The sequence below is a fragment of the Artibeus jamaicensis genome, unplaced genomic scaffold, assembly GCF_021234435.1.
Source record: "Artibeus jamaicensis isolate MK-2021 breed Jamaican fruit bat unplaced genomic scaffold, CSHL_Jam_final contig_497, whole genome shotgun sequence".
NCBI classification, from domain to species: domain Eukaryota; kingdom Metazoa; phylum Chordata; class Mammalia; order Chiroptera; family Phyllostomidae; genus Artibeus; species Artibeus jamaicensis.
In genome coordinates this window covers 8,333,581-8,352,308 of record NW_026521863.1, presented here as the reverse complement: position 1 = coordinate 8,352,308, position 18,728 = coordinate 8,333,581, and positions in this window count along the sequence as shown.

Below are 18,728 nucleotides of genomic sequence, written 5' to 3'. Positions count from 1 at the left end.
TGAGAGGACTCCTACTTGGAGCATGTAGCTGACTTCAGGCCTGAGAGGGTAGAAGAAATTGGTAAACAGAAGCAGAGAACTGCAAGGTTGGTTGGGGGTGGGGTGGGAGGGGCCAGGGCACAGCCTGCAGCTGTAACCTCACACACGCTCTGACATACTTCACTCAGATCCCAGCGAAGAGATATTCTGGACTCAGCCTCCCGAGGGCCAGAGACCCTCCTCTTGGCCACGATATTTGTCTCAACTATTTGTGGACCTGACTCTCATGCTACCTGTTACAACAAGTGAGAAATTGGTTCAAAGTCCCTTTTTTGGCAATATTCATCTTCAGTGCACTTTCCAAATGTTAAGTAATTAATCTGCTTGACAGTGTTCCATTAACAGTTGTACACATTTTATGTTCATAAACTCTTGTAAACTTTTTATTGCTTTGATATTTTATTTCTAGGTTTTGTTCTGTGTTGGGCTGAGGCCAGATTAGCATAGTTCTTTGCTGACACGGCAGGCAGCATGTTCTCCACAATCTGGATGCCTTCAAAGTGGTAGATGGTCCAGCAAGAGACATGGGGAGGGGTCGGAGGCAGCAGCCGTACCTTTGTGAATATCAGAAACACCACTGGGGGGTGAGTTGGGATGGAAGTAAAAGACAGAAAACTGTACTTGAACAACAATTAAAATAAATAAATTTTTAAAAAGAAGGCACAACTAATAAAAAGCAAAAAAAAAACCCAAAAACACCACCAGCAACAGACCCGCATTCATGCAGCCACTGTTTCTGATTGTGTCACCGAAACCAATCTAGCTCTTGAGTGATCAACACGTATTTACTGAGTACCTACTGTGTGCCAGGCCCTGTTCTGAGCACAGCTGGTAGAGCAGTGAACAAAACAGACATCAGCCTTTGACTCATGAGTCCCCAATAGCATAATCATAGAGATTATCTTCAAATAGTACATGAAAATGTCTTCTTATTCTATAGCATTTCCCAGGAAAATGAGCTCTACACATTCGTTTTCCATGGGGTAAATGCAGCTTACTTTGTTCTAGAGCTTTCTCTTTCAAGTTTCAAGGTCTGCTCCTAGGAATTAGTTATCAAATCCACACAATTAACATCTAGACCTGTAGTTCTTGAGATTTTGGGCTATGATTCCTGTTAAGAATATAATGACAACTATACATTCACTCAACAGGAGAAATATATATTTACATATTACAAACATATATAAGTTGTATGCAGATATGGAAAAACTTGCATGGTATTTTAAGGGGTTTATAGACTTTCTGAAGTCCATGCACCCCAGGTTAACTAACATCATTTAATATAGAAATACCACTCTGTATAGATTTTATCTCATTTAGATGTCAGCTATAACAATCAGATTTTACATATAGGAGAATGCAATTATTAATACTGATTCTAATAGACTATGTGTTCACATCTTTGACCTCTTCAATCATTCCTTTGAATTATTTTGGCTCATATTAAGGTACAATTAGAAATATACAGAACATACTTGCTGTGGATATGATTGTTTCAGAGAATAAAATATTGCCTTCTGTGTCATTTTTAAATTTTTTTGTTGAATCAGAATATTGTCTTTAAGATATAGTCTATAATGATGGCATGCTCCATGTTCTAGATGGTGATGGAAACCTTAGACATCATCATTTTTTTCGAGAATAATTGGTCTTACAATCCCCTAGATGTATTCTCTGACGCTTGTCTAGAAGGAATTTCATCTGCCAGTTTTCTGCTCCCATATGTAGACTTGTGAAATTTTCACAGTTTCCTCTGTGTAAATGGCATGATATTTCATTATTAAAAAGAACTTAGCATCATGTGCAAAACTGAGGATTTTATTGCAAACAGTCTCTTGTTACATCTTAGTATCCATTTGTGAGTCAGAACCATTTAAAAAATATTTATCCTTGCCCTTCTCTACATTTTTTTGAGCCAATGTCAGTTCTTTTCCAAGATAAAACAGTTAATTACATTCTGTATTTGATCCCAAGTTATATACAGCAACATATTAACAGTGGACATTTCTGTTAGCTAGATTGTGGATGATTTCAATTTTATTCACTTTGCTTCTTTGTGTTTTCCACATTTTCTACAAAGAATAGATAATATTTTCGTAGTTAGAAATATTATTAAATACACACAGTTTTTAAAAATGGAATCTTCCCCAAGTCTCACTGAGTATTTAAATTGATCTATGTGCACAAATTTCAATGGATCCAACATTTCACCACTGAATTTCTTCTAACCTCTTGGGTAAAGCTCATTTGTTTCTAGTGATTACTCAAGTTTGGGAAAGAAAATTGTGACAAAAATGCATTATTGATCCAGCTAAGAACATCTTGTTTATTTATTGCTCTTTGATTTTGTACCTGTGACTGAGCTGCTTCAAAGTTAATTGAGGAGTGAGAATGTCACTAATGCCTTCCGTTATACGCTGATTTGTTCTGCTGCCTCCTTTTCAGACCTGCATGGACTTTTTATATTGTGGTCATCAATCAGTTGGTCTCATCGATTCTCTCGCTGTCTTTCTGCCTCCTGTGATTCTAACAAAGGTTTTAATATTAGGATTAGTCCCTCAGAAATGTCCCCCAATTTGTTTTAGCTCGCTTAAAGAAAATTTTACATTGGCATCTGTTCTATGTATGCCATTCCTTGTATTTTTCTATTTGGGGGCATTTATTTTTAATAGGGTGTCTTTTCAAACAGTACCTTTTTTAAAAAACTTCACTTAGATTGCAGGTTATACAGAAATAGGCTGTGGGCTGGATTCAGCCTATAGGCCATAAATCGCCAGTCTCTTATCTTGACAATTAAATACAGCAGCCCTCCTCGCCCATGGTTTCACACTCCACAGTTTCAGCTATCCACACTCAATTGTGGTGTGAAAATATTAAATGAAAAATTTCAGAGGTACACACTTCGTAACTAGTAGGATTATGAAATCTCACACATCCCACCCCACTGGGCCCAGGGCGTGAGTCATCCCTTTGCCCAGTGGCTCCACATGTTTACTCAAGGATAGTCAAGTAGTTCTCAGATGTTTTGACACAGAGAGAGAGGCCTCACTCAAGTATTTTTTATTACAGTATATTGTTATAATTGTTCTATTTCACTATTAGTTATTGTTGATCATCTCTTGCTGTGCCCAATTTACAAAGTAAACTGTATCATAGTATATATATGATGCATATGTACATACACACAATATATATATGCGTATAGAGGAAAAAGCATAGTGTGCATAGGGTTCCGCACAATCCATGGTTTCAAGCTTTCGCTGGAGGTTCTGAAACGTATCCCCCACTGATAAGGGGGGACTGCATTATGGCATTTCTACCCCTGGTGATTTTATGGTAAATGTTTCCTTTTTCCATTAAGTTCTATAATTTGTTTTCATTTAAGATGTCCTAAAACACAAAGCCACAGCCCCTCCCATGTGCCTGCACCATATCCTTCTTATACAGAATTTCTGTTTGGCAACGAGAGCCTATCTGGTCCCTTACGGGCTAATTATATCCCAGTCCTCACTTGTTGCCAAGTGTTCCCATCTGGCCATTTGGTCTGGTAAGTCTTTAATGTGCATTTGAAGCGGTTATGCACAGTGGATTGGTCCTTCACTACGTCTCCCATCCATTAGTTCTTACATTAGAGCATCCTTATTTTATTATCTTCATTTTGCTCAGATACTCCACTCCCTCCCTGATTGCTTTAGTTGAATCTTGAATACCTTAAATATTTTGTTTGTATCCATCTTCGTCCTCATTTCTTAATTTAAAGTTTTCTGAAAGTTGAAAAATATCCTCGACTGTCTGGTGCTATTTTGCCTCAGTCTATGTTTTTCTATATAGACTCTACTTATCTGAAAAATACCTTGATTCTTGGTAATCTGCAGATGTCTTCCTCATACCATTATCTTGTCTATATATTGAGACTCTGAAAATCTGCTCGTCTTTAAAGTTCTTTGTAGGACTTACCTTGCTTTGGAAGGTTAGACTGAAGTTGCTTGCCTTGTACCTTAAATGGGACCCAGACATGATTCAAAGTGAGTTCCCGTGATTGTTAACCATTTGTCCTCCTGAACACCAGGAGCCTATTCCATACAGGTCACTGTGGGTGTTTTCACAGTAGTTCAGTCTTTGGGTCACGGCCAACACAGTCTGTTTATGAAAGTCACCGAATCCACTAACAAGCCCCAACTTCTCTGCACTCAGTCGCACCTTCTTCTTGGAGAAGTGGGTTTAGGGCAAGTGACTCTGGGAATGTCTTAGCAGTTGGATTTCGAATAAAGATCAATTCATTTTCACACTATTTTGATTTTTTTGGTGTGATGAAAATAGCATTGAAGTAAGCTTTAAGAAATATGAATTTTAATTCTAGTTACATATCTTAACTGAGTTAAATCAGTCTGGACCTAAGTTTCTTCAACTGAAGGACAAAGAATTTGATGTAGTTGGTCTCCAAAACTCTATGTCCAACTTTCTGAGACTCTGTCATGGATAATGTATTAGGAACAGTGACGCATGCATGTGGCACCATAATTGGCATATAGAGATGTGATTTCCAAGACCGTTGCATGTGAAGTACAGTCCTCAGTTTTAATTGCTTAATTCTTTAATGTGTCTTGTCCCCCAGTGATGGCGAAAATGACAATGTCTCGGTCAAAGAGCTGAGAATGATGCCTGGACTAGGCAGGTGAAGAATCTGAGACCCACAAAGGCAGACTCTGCCCAAATGGGAGAAGACTTGCCAGGTCCCAGAATTAAATACAAAGTTACATGAATTGAAGTTTCGGTTTGAGACATAATCATTGGTTCCTGCTGAACACTATTTCCAATGATTAGTTTTATGATATTTATTCTGTTTCAGGTCCTAAGTTCAAACTGGTTTTGACTTCTTATTTTCAAAACCACTTTTCATAAGAGTAACAACTGTCCAAGGAGAGAGATCCCACTGTTCTCTGGTTCCTCATACCAAGACTAAGTTTATTTTTTTAATTTTAATTTTTTAGAAAAGTCAAGCCAGGTGTTTATGTACAATTCTCATAAGAGTTCACTCAGTCTTTGGATTTGGCATCCCTGTTGACAGAAATGAGATAGAGTTAAGAAATTTGAACTAAATAGTTTATTTTAATATTAAACAATACAAATGGAGAATATATTTTCCTAGTATGTCTCATCTACCAGACACATTTTGCAGGTAGAGGTCAGCATCTGCCTCATGCAGCAAGTTGCTGGACACCTGTGGTTCTATGGAAAAGGCACAGTGGTCCTTTCTTCAGTCTTGACCTCCTTGTCTGGAATGTTGGCTGTTGACAGTGACCCTTTCTCTATGGCCTGGCCTGCAAACACCCCACTGCTTACTTTGGCTCCCTGAGTCTGTCTTTGGTCTCCCGTTTTTTGTTTGCTGCACATGTGAAGGGCTTCCAGAGACTGGTGCACGGGGAGCTTTCTGCAACACGCACGTTGGACAGTGTTGTGAATTTCACTTCAAAGAAAGAAAATGGGCTGTGGTACAGAGGTTGTGTTTGGCCTGGTGACTGCTAGATTCCAAAGTCAAGTGGAAAGATGTGGTCTTCTGAATATAAAACAGCCTAGCTTCTGTGTTGGTGCCATTGCTGGGTGGGTTATCAGAGAAATAAACACATGGTAAGGAATACGTAAGTGATGGGCAGAGGATATGAAAGAAGCCACTTACAGATAAAGTGCCTTTAGTTGCAGAAAGACAAATGATTCCACCTGTATGAGGTTCCTAGAGTAGTCACATTAATAGAGACAGAAGGTAGAATGGTGGTTGCCAGGGGCTGGGAGGAGGGGTGAAGGTAGAGTTGTTTTAATGGGGATGGAGTTTCAGTTTTGCAAGAGGAAAGGGTTCTGGAAGTGGGTGGTGTGATGGTGGCACAATAATGTGCATGAACTTGACCCTAAATTGTACCTTGAAAATAGTTAAGGTCATAAACCTTATGTATATTTTATCACAATTTAAAATGTATTAAAATTCATTGTTGGTACTTTATTTGGGTTATGGGTACATGTTTTCTGCTCTTATCAAAATGCACTGTATCAGTTGTCTCCCCTTATGAATTTGGCAGCATACACTCCGAGGAAATACATTTCTTCATGGTTGAAATGATTAAGCAAGGAAGAGGTCAAGATGGTTACTGGTTGGGGGGTCTGATGTGCCAAAGACATTTCAACTCCAAGATCAGCTTCAGCATTTCTCCAAACCATAGAAAAATGAATCATTAAAAAACTACTAAGTCTATACTGGTGGCATATGGAATTTTGTTCTCCTTTTTTTTAGTTTAAAATATTAGAATACCTAGAAGAGCTGGTGGCAACTTCATATTTCACTAAGTTCTACTCAGAACATTCTCTAACTTGGCCACTTCTTAAATATAAAAATCACAGGAAACTTTATTTGCCCAGTTCTTCAACTTTGCTATCTAGTTATATTTAGTATACTGAGCTTATTTAAAGCACAAAGACATAAATCTCAAATCAACTGTATTTTCTTAAAATTCAGCATGTCTGGGCATATCTACATGACCCATACGTAGGGCAGAATGTATACCTAGCTATACAAAGAACCAGCAGAAAAACTTATCACAGTAGCAGAATTAGAAGGGTATGTGTTTGGCCCAGGATATCGGGGTTGGTGGAGGTAAACACATTATACTCCCTTTGTCCTCCGTCTGAGTTCAAACCCAAACAAGAAAGTATAAGAAGGATACAGAGGGAACGCGGCACTTTTATGGTACTTCACCACATGGCTTAGGAGTGCCTATGTAGGCTTCCATCTTGAATCTCAGAATCAGACGAACTTACCCATCCAGTCCCAGGCAGATCCCAGCCTTCCCCTGTAGGTGCAGAGCCTTCACTGTTAAGCTGTGGCATGTAGGCCGCATGTGTATTAGACACCGTGTTCCATACAGGCAGGGGGGAACCGTCTGCCCCTGCCTAGCGCTTGCTCTCAGATTTGCCTGTAAAATAGCTCAATCCTCCTCTTTACAGAAGAATGAGCTAGGAGGCGAGGCATTTGCAAGAGTGTCTTCTTGATGCTGTGCCTTCCTGTGGGAAGGTGAAGCTGGGGGTCAGGAGCCTCCCTCCTCAGACCCTCACCCCCCCACAGCACAGCTGGCTCTTCAGTATCTCCAGGGTCAGTCACGCAGGCTCTTTACCGGTCCAGTTCCCATGAAAGAGGTGGTATTAAGAGTGACAAAAAGCCAAAGTACAAAAATCTGGGTTATTGAGATTTATTTATTTGGCAACACTGGCTTTGGCAGCCTAGGCTGGGACTGGAGAACGCAGTCCACAGTGACAGGAATGCCCTGGCCTTCGGGTGGTGGCGGCCTTCAGGGGAATGTTGGCACTCACCGCAGCGACAGCCCGGAGATGATAAAAGCAGCCGTGAGGATGAAAGTCAGCATTATTAAGCATTTATGTGTGTCAGGGAATCTATTAAACAACTCGCATGCATCATATCACCTTTTCAAACTTCCTTATGAAATTTATATACAAAAATATAGCATATGAATAAGCATTACCCATAAACCCATCATCTCAACTTAATATTCATTTTTCTGTATTTGTGTCATTTTTTGTGAAAGTACGTGAAGTTAAAGATATCATAACATTATACTCCTGAATATTTCAGTATCCATCTCTGAAATATAAGGACGTTCGTACATAACCGTAACATCATTATCACCCCTGATAAAGTTAACAGTAATTCTCAATATCTCACACTCAGTCTACATTCCAATTTCCTTAATTCTCTTCACAAATGTCTTTAATAGTTCAGCTGTTTAAACTACAATCAGATTGTCACATTTATTATATCTCTTAAATACCTTTTGATCTAGAATAGTTGTCCCTTCCATTTTTTTAAAGCAGTGCACCATTGTCTTTTTCCCCCTAAATCATGACATTGGCTCGTTGAAGAGACCAGGACTGTTACTCTTTATAATGTCCCTCCCGTATCTGTCTGATTGTTTCCTTGTGGTGTCATTTAACCTACACTTCTGTCCCTTGCATTTTAAAGCCCAATTAGATTTAGGTAAACCATTTTGGCAAGAATATGTCCTGGGCTGGGGTGTCAAACTCATTTTCACCTGAGGCCACATCAGCCTCACGGTTGCCTTCCAAGGGACGAATGTAATTTCAGCTCCTTGACAGTTAAAGAGTAATTACATTTACACAGTCCTAAAATTATTTCGGCCCTTTGAAGGCAACCGTGAGGCTGACATGGCCCCTGGTGAAAATGAGTTTGATACCCACGTCCTAGGCATTGCTGTGTATGGCATCTTGCATTGCATTGGGAGGTTTTGTGATTGTCTCCCCAACAGTGGCACTAAATTGGTCATTGGGGAAGGTGGTGAGAGCCTGACTCCCCCTTTTGCATGACATCATCTAAGCCTCACAACTTGGGTTGTTTTACACATTTGACTGGCACATGAATGGCCGCATGTGACCCGGATTCTATATACTTAAGCACTTCCTCATCCCACCGCCCATTGGCAGCATCTTTAACCCAAGTCAGAGGGGTGGCTGACCTTCTCTAAGCGGCACGTGTCTGCACCATGAGCTGGTGCAAGCAAAGAAGAAAATGACAGAGAACTGGGTACCCCAGAAGCATCAGAAAAATTCATGAGAACAGAATCAGAAAAAATAATTTTATAAACTGGTATCATATATTTACATTGTTTATTTCCATTCTTATTCTTAGCTTACTTAAGGCTAGAAAAACATGGCTAGAAATGGCTAGACAAAAAACCAAGTGTGTTGGTTGTCCCTTTCCTTCCTCTTTGTGATGTGGATGTGGGAGCGAGCGGGTCAGGACTGCAGCCAGGGGCAGGGTGCTGGGGTGTGGTGAGCATAAGGAGGGCTCGGGAGAGTCATGCACCAGGGCTCACTGTGCTCATTGCTTTTGATCACCACCTGCCTTGAGCTGCTTCTTGCTGTCTCTGTATGCTAAGCACTATTTTCCTATTTGACAGGCCTAAGGCCTTTGAGGGCAGCCTTGGGCCTCCTGCCTTTTGGAAACAATATTAATGTGGGAAGAACCTGGTCTTGGAAGTCAGACCTAATTAGTTAAGAATACAGGCAACTATGAATTTGGTGTGTGATCATGTGCAAATGGTTCAGTCTTCGAGTCCATGTGTCCCCATCAGTAAGATGGGGTAACATGCTACACAGATTTGCTGTACTGATTCTTTCATTCACTTACCCATTCAACACACATTTCCTGAGCAGGTCCTACCTGCCACGCCCAGCTCTAGGCAGGAGGATACAGTGTGGGCAATAAGAACAGATTCCTGCTGTTGCTGGACTTCCATGAATCGGATGTGAGAAACTAATTAGCCCATGCCACAGAGCTTGAACGGACAGTGAAAACATCTAGGGGCCCATTCGTACTGTGGGTGGGACGTGAAGACAAGTGCTTCCACTCTCTTTCAGTTCTGTGGTCCCTAGTGTAGCTTGGACATGGAGAACGTCCTAGAAATAAGGAAACAGAGACTTTCTAATTCTGTTAGGAAAAAAAGGTAAAACTATATATTATGTATAAAAACATGTAAATATAAACTGTGGAGAGTGCCTAATTCTTAGAATATTTTCCATATTAATTAGATCATTTAAGCAACTCATTTGACTTTCCTGCCCTGCATTTTAAGGTCCTCTTGTGTGTTTGTTTAGCTGCCCAACTGAACTGTAAGCTCCTTGCAGACAGCGCCCTCATCTTAGGCCCCATTTCACCCAACACAACATCTGTGGGCCCAATTCGTGCTCAAGGGGTAAGCGTACCAGAAACACAATTCAGGCCCCAGCACGAACTATTCCAGGGAGTGATCAGCTCCTCAGGGCTGCAGATGGATATTTGACTTGCACACAAACCTGTGGGGCTGTTCAACAGTCTGTTTTGGCCACCGTTACTAGTCCATACCTCCAAGCATTTTCTGCTAAAGAAGCTGACTGAGCAAGCCAATGAAGATATCTTTCATTTCCTTTGATGGAGCGTAATGCCTTTGTACATACACACAATAACACAGTCATCACGCGGACACTTACATTATCTCCGCGGCTGTGTGCTCAGCAGCACTCCTGGCCAGGCAAGGAGCCCAGTAGTTCTGTTTTCCATTCTGATCTAAATTATGTTCATAATAAAAGAGTTTTCAATCAAGGTAAATACAATTTCATCCCAGCATACCATCTACACTCCTGCGCACTCCCTTTCTTCCTTTGCTTTTATTCTGGGTCACTCGCCCTGATAGGCGGGAGGTTCTCCTCCCGTGGGGATAACAGCCTTGCTCCTCAGTGAACCATAACAACAGCTCTAAACGCCTCTCCCGTAACATACCTCTGTGATTTGCAAAAGTGGGAATAAATCAAAGCAGGGAAGAGATGCCGCGTGAAGCCAGAAGCTAAATGCTACATCATGTAGCGCGAGGCCAGGGGAAGAGAGAGCGTGCTTTTCCTGGCAGCGCAGCACCTCTGTGCTCGTTACCTGTTACTTCAGTTACTTCTGCTGCAGCCCCATTAAAACAATCTTCCAGAATCTGCGGGAAACTGCCACCTCTTTCCTTCCTGCCTTGGCGGCTGGGATTGCAGGCTGCAGACACTGTTCGGTCCCTTCAGGATTCTTAACACACGCAAAAAAGAAAATGAAGCTTAACTTGTTAAAAAAAAAAAGAAAGAAAATCGTCGGCTTACCCTGAGGCTCAGAGCACGCATCAGGGGGAGAAAAAAAAAAAAGATAAATGCCTCTAGGTGAACTGGTTCAGACTCTCCTTCTCCGCTGCTCCCTTGTTTGTCTCACGTTTATCAGGGTGGATGGGAAGACCTTTAAAAAACTTAAGCAATTTTCCAACAAAGATGCACCGCTTTAAACACACAATAACACAACTTTATTTGGTGGTGTTTTCTTTATATCAGCAATGAATATATCTGAAAAAATGTGCTGTAGATATTAGTACAAATAATTAATGCCCATGTCAGGGGAGTGAGGTGTCAAGGCAGGGGAGAGAGGAGGAAATAGACAAGTGTAGGCAGAAGAGGAACAGCCAACAGCCACTGTCTTTTTCTTTCTTTCCTTCTTTCCTTCTTTCCTTCTTTCCTTCTTTCCTTCTTTCTTTCTTTCTTTCTTTCTTTCTTTCTTTCTTTCTTTCTTTCTTTCTTTCTTTCTTTCTTTCTTTCTTTCTTTCTTCCTTCCTTCCTTCCTTCCTTCCTTCCTTCCTTCCTTCCTTCCTTCCTTCCTTCCTTCCTTCCTTCTCTCCCTCTCCCTCCCTCCCTCCCTCCCTCCCTCCCTCCCTCCCTCCCTCCCTTCCTTCCTTCCTTCCTTCCTTCCTTCCTTCCTTCCTTCCTTCCTTCCTTCCTTCCTTCCTTCCTTCCTTCCTTTCTTTTTTGCCCTTTTCTTTTTCATCCTGTGGCCTTCCCTGGAGTGCGGGGCTGGGCCACGTCTTCCCATTCAGCCAGCACAAGGCTTAGCTCTGCCCTGGTTCTGGGACCAAGCCAGACAACAGAATGGGCAGTATTTAAATAGCTCTATCGTTTCATTCCGTGGAAGTTAATACGTGAGCTTCCCAGACCCCAGAGCCCTGTGATGCCCCCAGTGCTCTGCTTCTAGGAACTGAACTCCGTTTTGGTTCTCACTACTGTGCCATCCTCAAATGAGTGCAGGGATCTCTGCTACTGATGCCCAGCCCTGCAGTTTGTACCCTGATGCTGGGTTTGAAGCTTCCTGTTAGTGACACAGGACATTCTCAGTCCAATATGCTGCCTTACCCTGGATTTCTGTTACCCTGGTTTACTTTTCTTCCTGAGATGGGCCTCCCTCCTCTTAATGTCCACTCTAGCCTGACCCACAGGTCTTCTTTGGGCACTACACTTTGCCTTGCAGGCCCAGCTGCTCTTGGATGCTAGGCTGGGCCCGCCTCCCAGCCCCCAATCTGCTGTAGTTGGGAATGTTTGTGCCAGACCACTCCTCACCCTTCTCCTTTATTCTGTCTATACCATGTTCCTGACATACTGCGAAGTTTTATTAAATAGAAGGGAAACAGACGTTCCTAGAACTCAGCAGAGTGTGACTGCAGTCAAAGATACTGAGCTCTAGGAAAGGACATCTTGGTGGACCGCAACGTATTGGTGCATAATCCTCAAAGTCTGAATCCCAAAGTGATTGAGAGATGTGGTCATGTGTGAGGGATGGCAGAGGTGGGACAGGCCAAGAGGGCCTTGGTCTCTCTTGCCGCAGACTTTTGAGAAACCTCTAGGCATCAATAGTTGGGAGATAAGCGAGCCTTCCTTGTCTCAGACACGATAATGAATTGGACATGTCCTCTTGGTTCCAGGAAAGCAAGTGTCCAAAATCTCACCTTTGATTTTTGGGATAGGTATAGAGAGCCCTTAGCCAGGAGGAACTCGGAAACACCATCCACTGAGGACAATCTTTTTGTCCCATGTTCCTCTTTAAGGAATCAGCCCTCGCTTAGCTGAGCAAACATTTACCCAGGATGTTTTAATATTATGAACCATATCACGCGCATATAAAATTGCAGTGTCTCAAATTTGAAAAATCCAGGTTAAGAAATAAAGATCACTGAGATGACAGAAACCTTCAATCTGTGTCCTCAACCTTATCAGGAATGACCAGTGTTCTCCATGTGGGGCTTTGAATTTAATTTCTGTGCATTTCTGTATGCTTATATATGTGTGGTTTTATGTGTATATAAATAAATAATAGTGTTTTGCATGTTTTATAGTCTTATTTGAGTAGTTCCTCACTACATGCATTCATCTATAACTTTTTTTTTCTGAATATGATTGTGAGGCTTATTCATGTTGTTCTAATTCTGGGAATGGGAAACTATGGCCCATGGGTCACATCTAACGGGTAGTCTGTTTTTATACACCCCCTGAGTGAAGAATGGTTTTTATGTTTGTAAAGAATTGAATACAAAACAAAATCAAAGTAATAATCATGACAGAGGCCATATGTGGCTGACAAAAACCTAAGATATTTATTGCCTGGCTTTTTATGGAAAAAATATAATTCTTGTTCTTTATTTTGCTTTGGCTAATTTTACTCCTATATTCTCCTAAATATACTTGTTACAATATGCTATTGCCTGTCAAGTTTCATTGAAAACCTCTTCAGAATTCTGATGGAAATGACTTTGAATTTATACATTATTTTAAAGAGAATTGGTATATCGATGCTGTTGTACCTTTCCATCTGTATTATTTGTTGCTGCTGTGAAAAATTACTGAAAACTTAGCAGCTTGAAACAACACAAACTTTGTCATATGTATTTTTAGGTCAAACTCCAATATGAATCTCACTGGACTAAAATTCAGGTGTTGGTGGGACTCGTTTTCCTTCAGAGTTTAGGGCAGAATCCATCGCCTTGCCTTCCCGGCTTTCCTTAGAGGTTTTCCACATCACTTGGCTTGTGGCCTCTTCCACCTTTGAAGCTATTAATCACATCATTCCAACCCCAGTTGTCACCATGTCTTCTCTGACTGTAATTTCCTCTTCTACCTTCATCTCCTAGTTATTTTTTGATATTTTTATTAATGTTTGAATACAGTTGTCTTCATTTTCCCACCACCACTTTCCCCAGCCTCACCCATGCCCACCTCCCACCCTCCATCCTACTACCCTTTGGCTTTGTCCATCGGTCCTTTATGCACGTTCATTTATGACCTTTTCCTTCTTTCCCACATTATTCCCCTCCCAGCCCCCCTCTGGTTACTGTCAGTTTGTTCCTTATTTCCAAGTCTCTGGTTATATTTTGTTTGCTTGATTGTTTTGTTGTTTAGGCTCCACTTACAGGTAAGATCATATGGCATTTGTCTTTCACTGCCTGGCTTATTTCACTTAGCATAATGCTCTCTGCAGCTTCTACCTGTAACGTTCTTTGTGATAACATGGGGCCCACGCAGAAAACCTAGGATGATCTTTCCACCTCACAAAAATCATGTCAAAACAACCATAATTTCATCTGGGAGCTTAATTTCTTTTTGCCAAATAACCCCACATATTCACAAGTTTCAGGGTTTAGGATGTGGGTATCTTTATTGAGACCTTTATACCTACCACAAGTCCATCTATTGAGTTTTTCTTTCATTTATTATAATTGCAAGTTCTCCAACTTTATTTAGTTCTTTTTATACCTTCTATTTCTTTGCTGAGACCATTTTTCCACTTGCTTCACGAGTGGTTGCACTTGTCTATTGGAACATTTTTATGATCGCTGCTTTAAAATTCTTGTGAGAGAATTCCAACATTCGTGTCATCTTGGTGTTGGCATTTGTTGATTTTCTTTTTTCATTTGAGTTGAGATTTTCCTAGTTCTTTATATAACAAAAAATTTGGACTGTATCCTATACATTCTGAGTATAATGTTATGACACTACGGTTCTTATTTAGATCTTCTATTTTAGCTGGCAGTTGACAGGTTGAGTTAGGTTCAGAACACACAGCCTGGCCCACTTTTGGGGTTTGTAGTTCCACTGCCAATTTAGTTTTCAAAGCCTTTTCAATACTGTTCTGATATACCCCTCTTGTGTGCACCCAGAGGCCAATCTGAAACTTGGGAGGTATTCCTCACCAGAGCTCAATTCTCTAATCATTTGCTGTGTTGATTCTGGTTGGTTTCACATTGTAGCCTCTTTGGAATTTGCCCAGGACTTCATACACAGATTTTAGAATCCTTTTCTTCACCTCCCTTCTTTCTGTGATCACCCTCACCCCCAAACTCTCTGTAATCTCTGCTAGACATTTGTTTAGTGTTGGGCAAGAGTGACTATAGGTCTCCATCCTACAGTCTCAGGGAGGGGTAGAGGGAAAGGGAAAGAATAACACCTCTGATCATGTTATTGTGTGGCAGATATGGTTTGATAGAGTTTTAATAATTTTCTTTAGAAGGTTTCATATATTTTTTTGGAATTATTTATTGGCATCTTATATTGGTTGGTGCTATTCTTACACTTCTAAACATTTTAAAAACTAGATTTGAAGTTTGAGGTAAGTTGGTTGAGATTTGGAAGGTGTGCCTCAAGACTGTCACACAAAAATGTAATGGAGAAGTTCCTTTCCGTAGCTAGAGAATTACTTCATTAAATCAGGAAATTGAGACTGGATCATTATTGTACTGTTTCTTCAAGATCAATCAGAAATGTTGATAATAATTTGAAGGTGTTTAGAATTGATCATTATTAATATAGATTTTATTCTGTTCAGTCTAAGGGGTAGAACTGGGAAAAAGTAACTTAGAGGACTGCAGATATTCTAATGAAAATTGGTAGAAAGAACAATTTAAGAATTGAAGAAAAGAGAAAAAAAGAAAAAGAAAAGAAAAAGACCCAGCATGATAATGGCTGGGAGATGTCTAAGAAGACACTTTATATTATTTGGTAATGAGGTGACCTGTGTAGACGAAAACATGCCTGACTAGGATGCCGCCCACCTGTCCAAGAGGGAAAGACCAGTGAACCTGATGAGCAGGGCTTTCTTTGTGCCAATTATGTGGACCAGCTTTGCCTACAAGTTTGGACTGGTTGCCCAAAGTTGGAATATACATAAGCAATGCTGTTAACTTGGAAATTCTATTATACATATTGAAGGTCACAAAAGCATAAGTTATGCTTTCCTGAAATGTTTGCATGAAAAGGGGGAATGAATAAGATGACCAAACAGTGGTTTTGGATAGGGATGTGAGAGTGTGGTGGGGGGAAAAGTGGAATTAAAGACTACTCAAAGGTACTTAGTATTTTTAGCCTAAGTATTAGGGTAGATGATGGTGCCCTTAACTGAAATAAGAAACACTGAACAAAGAGCAGAATTGTAAGGAGAAAAATAAGAAGTTTGGTTTTGCATATGTACAATTTGAGATGCTGTTATATTTCTAATGGTGGACTAGGCAGTCGAATGTACCAGACTGGAATCAGAGACAAGCCCATGCTAGAGATCTGAATTTTGGAATCACCAAACAGAAAACAGATGGTGTTTGAAGCCCTGAGAATATCTGACATGACTCAAGGGTGGGGGCCAGACAGAAAAAGAGGAGAAGGGCTGTGGCTGTGACAAAGTCCTAGGACACTGTGACATTTTAAGGTTGGGCAGAGAAGCCTGAGAAGAAAATGAAGAGTCACCAGGGTCAAAAGAAGAATGTGTTTCAGGAATGGAGAAGTGGTCAGCCATTTCCGTTGCTGCTAACAATAAAAAGAAGCTGAACTTCACATCCATAGGGTGTTCTGATAGACCTTGCAAATAGGTACTGGTGTGGAGATAACAATGCAATAGGAGTGTTTTAGAGAGAATGTTGTGCACATGCCACTATTTTGGAGAGTTGACTGCTTTTGCAATGAACATACATTCTCCCATAGACAGGAAAAAGGACACACCTAATTTGATAAATTTCAACAACGCACGCACAGGAAAAGGATCGTGGAGCAGAATGGAGACGGCAGTGTGACGTGGCTTCCACACAGCCCTACTCCTCTCAGTCCCACTCATGAGGCCCCGATATGGACTCTTACTCATGGGAAAAGGTGAAGGGGTCATGTCCTTATCCTTTTCCTCTTCTTTGGGAAGTTATGGATGAGTAGGGGAAGAAATCTGTAGAGCTGACTTACCCTGTTGGAAGAGTGGGATTCAAAATTTACATCTGGTTGAAGGAAAGGGTCTTAGGGCCAAGAGTGGCTTCATGGAAACTCATTACTATCTCTCCTCCAGCGTCCAATTAGTTGGAGTGAAATGAAGACACGGGGCAGCCAGTATAATCTCAGAAGATAAAAGAGAGCCCAGGAATCTAACAGAGTCTGCACACCAACCAATCTAAGCTTCCTTCCTCCCTACACACCATCCTCTCCCAGTTGCTCTTCTGGATGACAGAAAAGTGAATAAAACATAAAATATCTAAAACCAAGGTTTAGATGAGAAAACATGATCCACTCAAAAATTTGCGCATGAATGTAGAGTATACTTTAAATGGGTCAATTTTATGGTATGTGAATTATATGTCAAAAAAGCTATATTTTTGGAGAGAGAGAGGGAGGGAGGGAGAGAGAGGAACATGGTCTTAGAGATAATGAGGGAAAAACAACCCAAGAAATTATTTATAATGTGGAAGAACCAATAAAATGATAAAATGTGTGGAAAGAGTCAACTAACATGAGCAAGGTGAAAAAATAGGAGGACTGAAATAGCTGTGCAGATACTGCAGGAAGAAAGGGAAAATAGTCATGTAGAGTAAGAAAAGCAAACCCAATCTAGTAGAAAGTATAATTCAGATAATTCCTCAATGTTGTCTCATGCAATGGAGAACTTAATGAGGACATTAATATGGTAGAAGAAAAACAAAATTATAAAACAACAGAATGAGATCTACGGGGATACAGTGGGCCTAACGCAGCAAATCTGGGCTCCATGCAGCACCGTCACAGAACTCATTATGATTGGCTAGCAGGACAGAATAGAATCAGCATTATCAAATGCTGAATTCCTAGTCCACGCTCTCTCTCAAAGATGAGCTACCTAACTCCAAAAAACTAAGAATAATTAGAAAATTTCTTGGTACCGCCTACCACCATCAACATAGTTTATCCTGAACAGATGTAAAGTTCTCTATAATCTTTGTTTATCCCATTTATTTGAGTATTCATGTCTATGGTTTTCATCCCCTCCAAAAAAAAGAGAAAAAATAGTAAAAATTTTGAGGACTGGGTACTACCCCAGACACTACTGGGAGTATTTATATATATATATAAAATACATTTGTTATTTTCTGAAATATGAAATCACTTTTTAATTCTAAAATATATCTGCCTCTAGGATTTCAGAAAGAGATTCTGGGCTAGTAACAAAATAAGAGAAGCCACAAGTACATTAAAGAGACAAAGAAATTAAAGTGATTAGAAAAACTTGAAAACAAGTAAGAAAAGATCCACTGTTAGGATAACTGATGTCTCTGAAATAGGGAGACAAAGGAAACAGCTGTATTCAAAGACCTAATACAAGAAAACTTTTCTGCAATGAAGAAAACAATGTTCAAAATAACATACTATCATAGAGGAAAATTTACATGAAATATTTAATACCAACAAGGTATGAACTTCAAAGGTAAAGAATTATTTAGGCAGTGAGGCAGAGAAAAAGTAATTTATTTACAATGGGGAAAGAATGAAATTGGCCTCGTACTTAACCACAGCAATATTTAATGGCAAAAAATACTGGAGTAGTGTCTTGTAAATTTCTCAAGGGAAGAGGATGTTGTCTAAAAAAATGTGATATCCAGTCAACTATCAGTGAAATGAATGAGCAACGGGCTGACATTCTCAAATATAAATTTTATCAGGGAATATAACACTCACGAGTCTCTTAAAATATATTGGTTGACAATTCATCCAACAAATTAGTAGTTTAGGCTAATAAAAATTCCGAAATAGACAAGTTAGGTTAAAAACAATGGAGGTTAGGAGGTGGAGGGATTGAACAAAAAGGAAAAAGGACCCATGGACGTGGACAACAGTGTGGAGATGGCTTGGGGAGGGGCATATGGGGGCTAAATGGTCATGGAGAAAAACACAATAAAGATTAACCAACAATGAATGGTGGTGATCGGGGAATCTATTTAAGGTTGTTTCTTTCAAGTTATTTATAGAACTTAGCAAAGGCTACATTAAACCAATATTTCTTTTGTCCTTCTGAG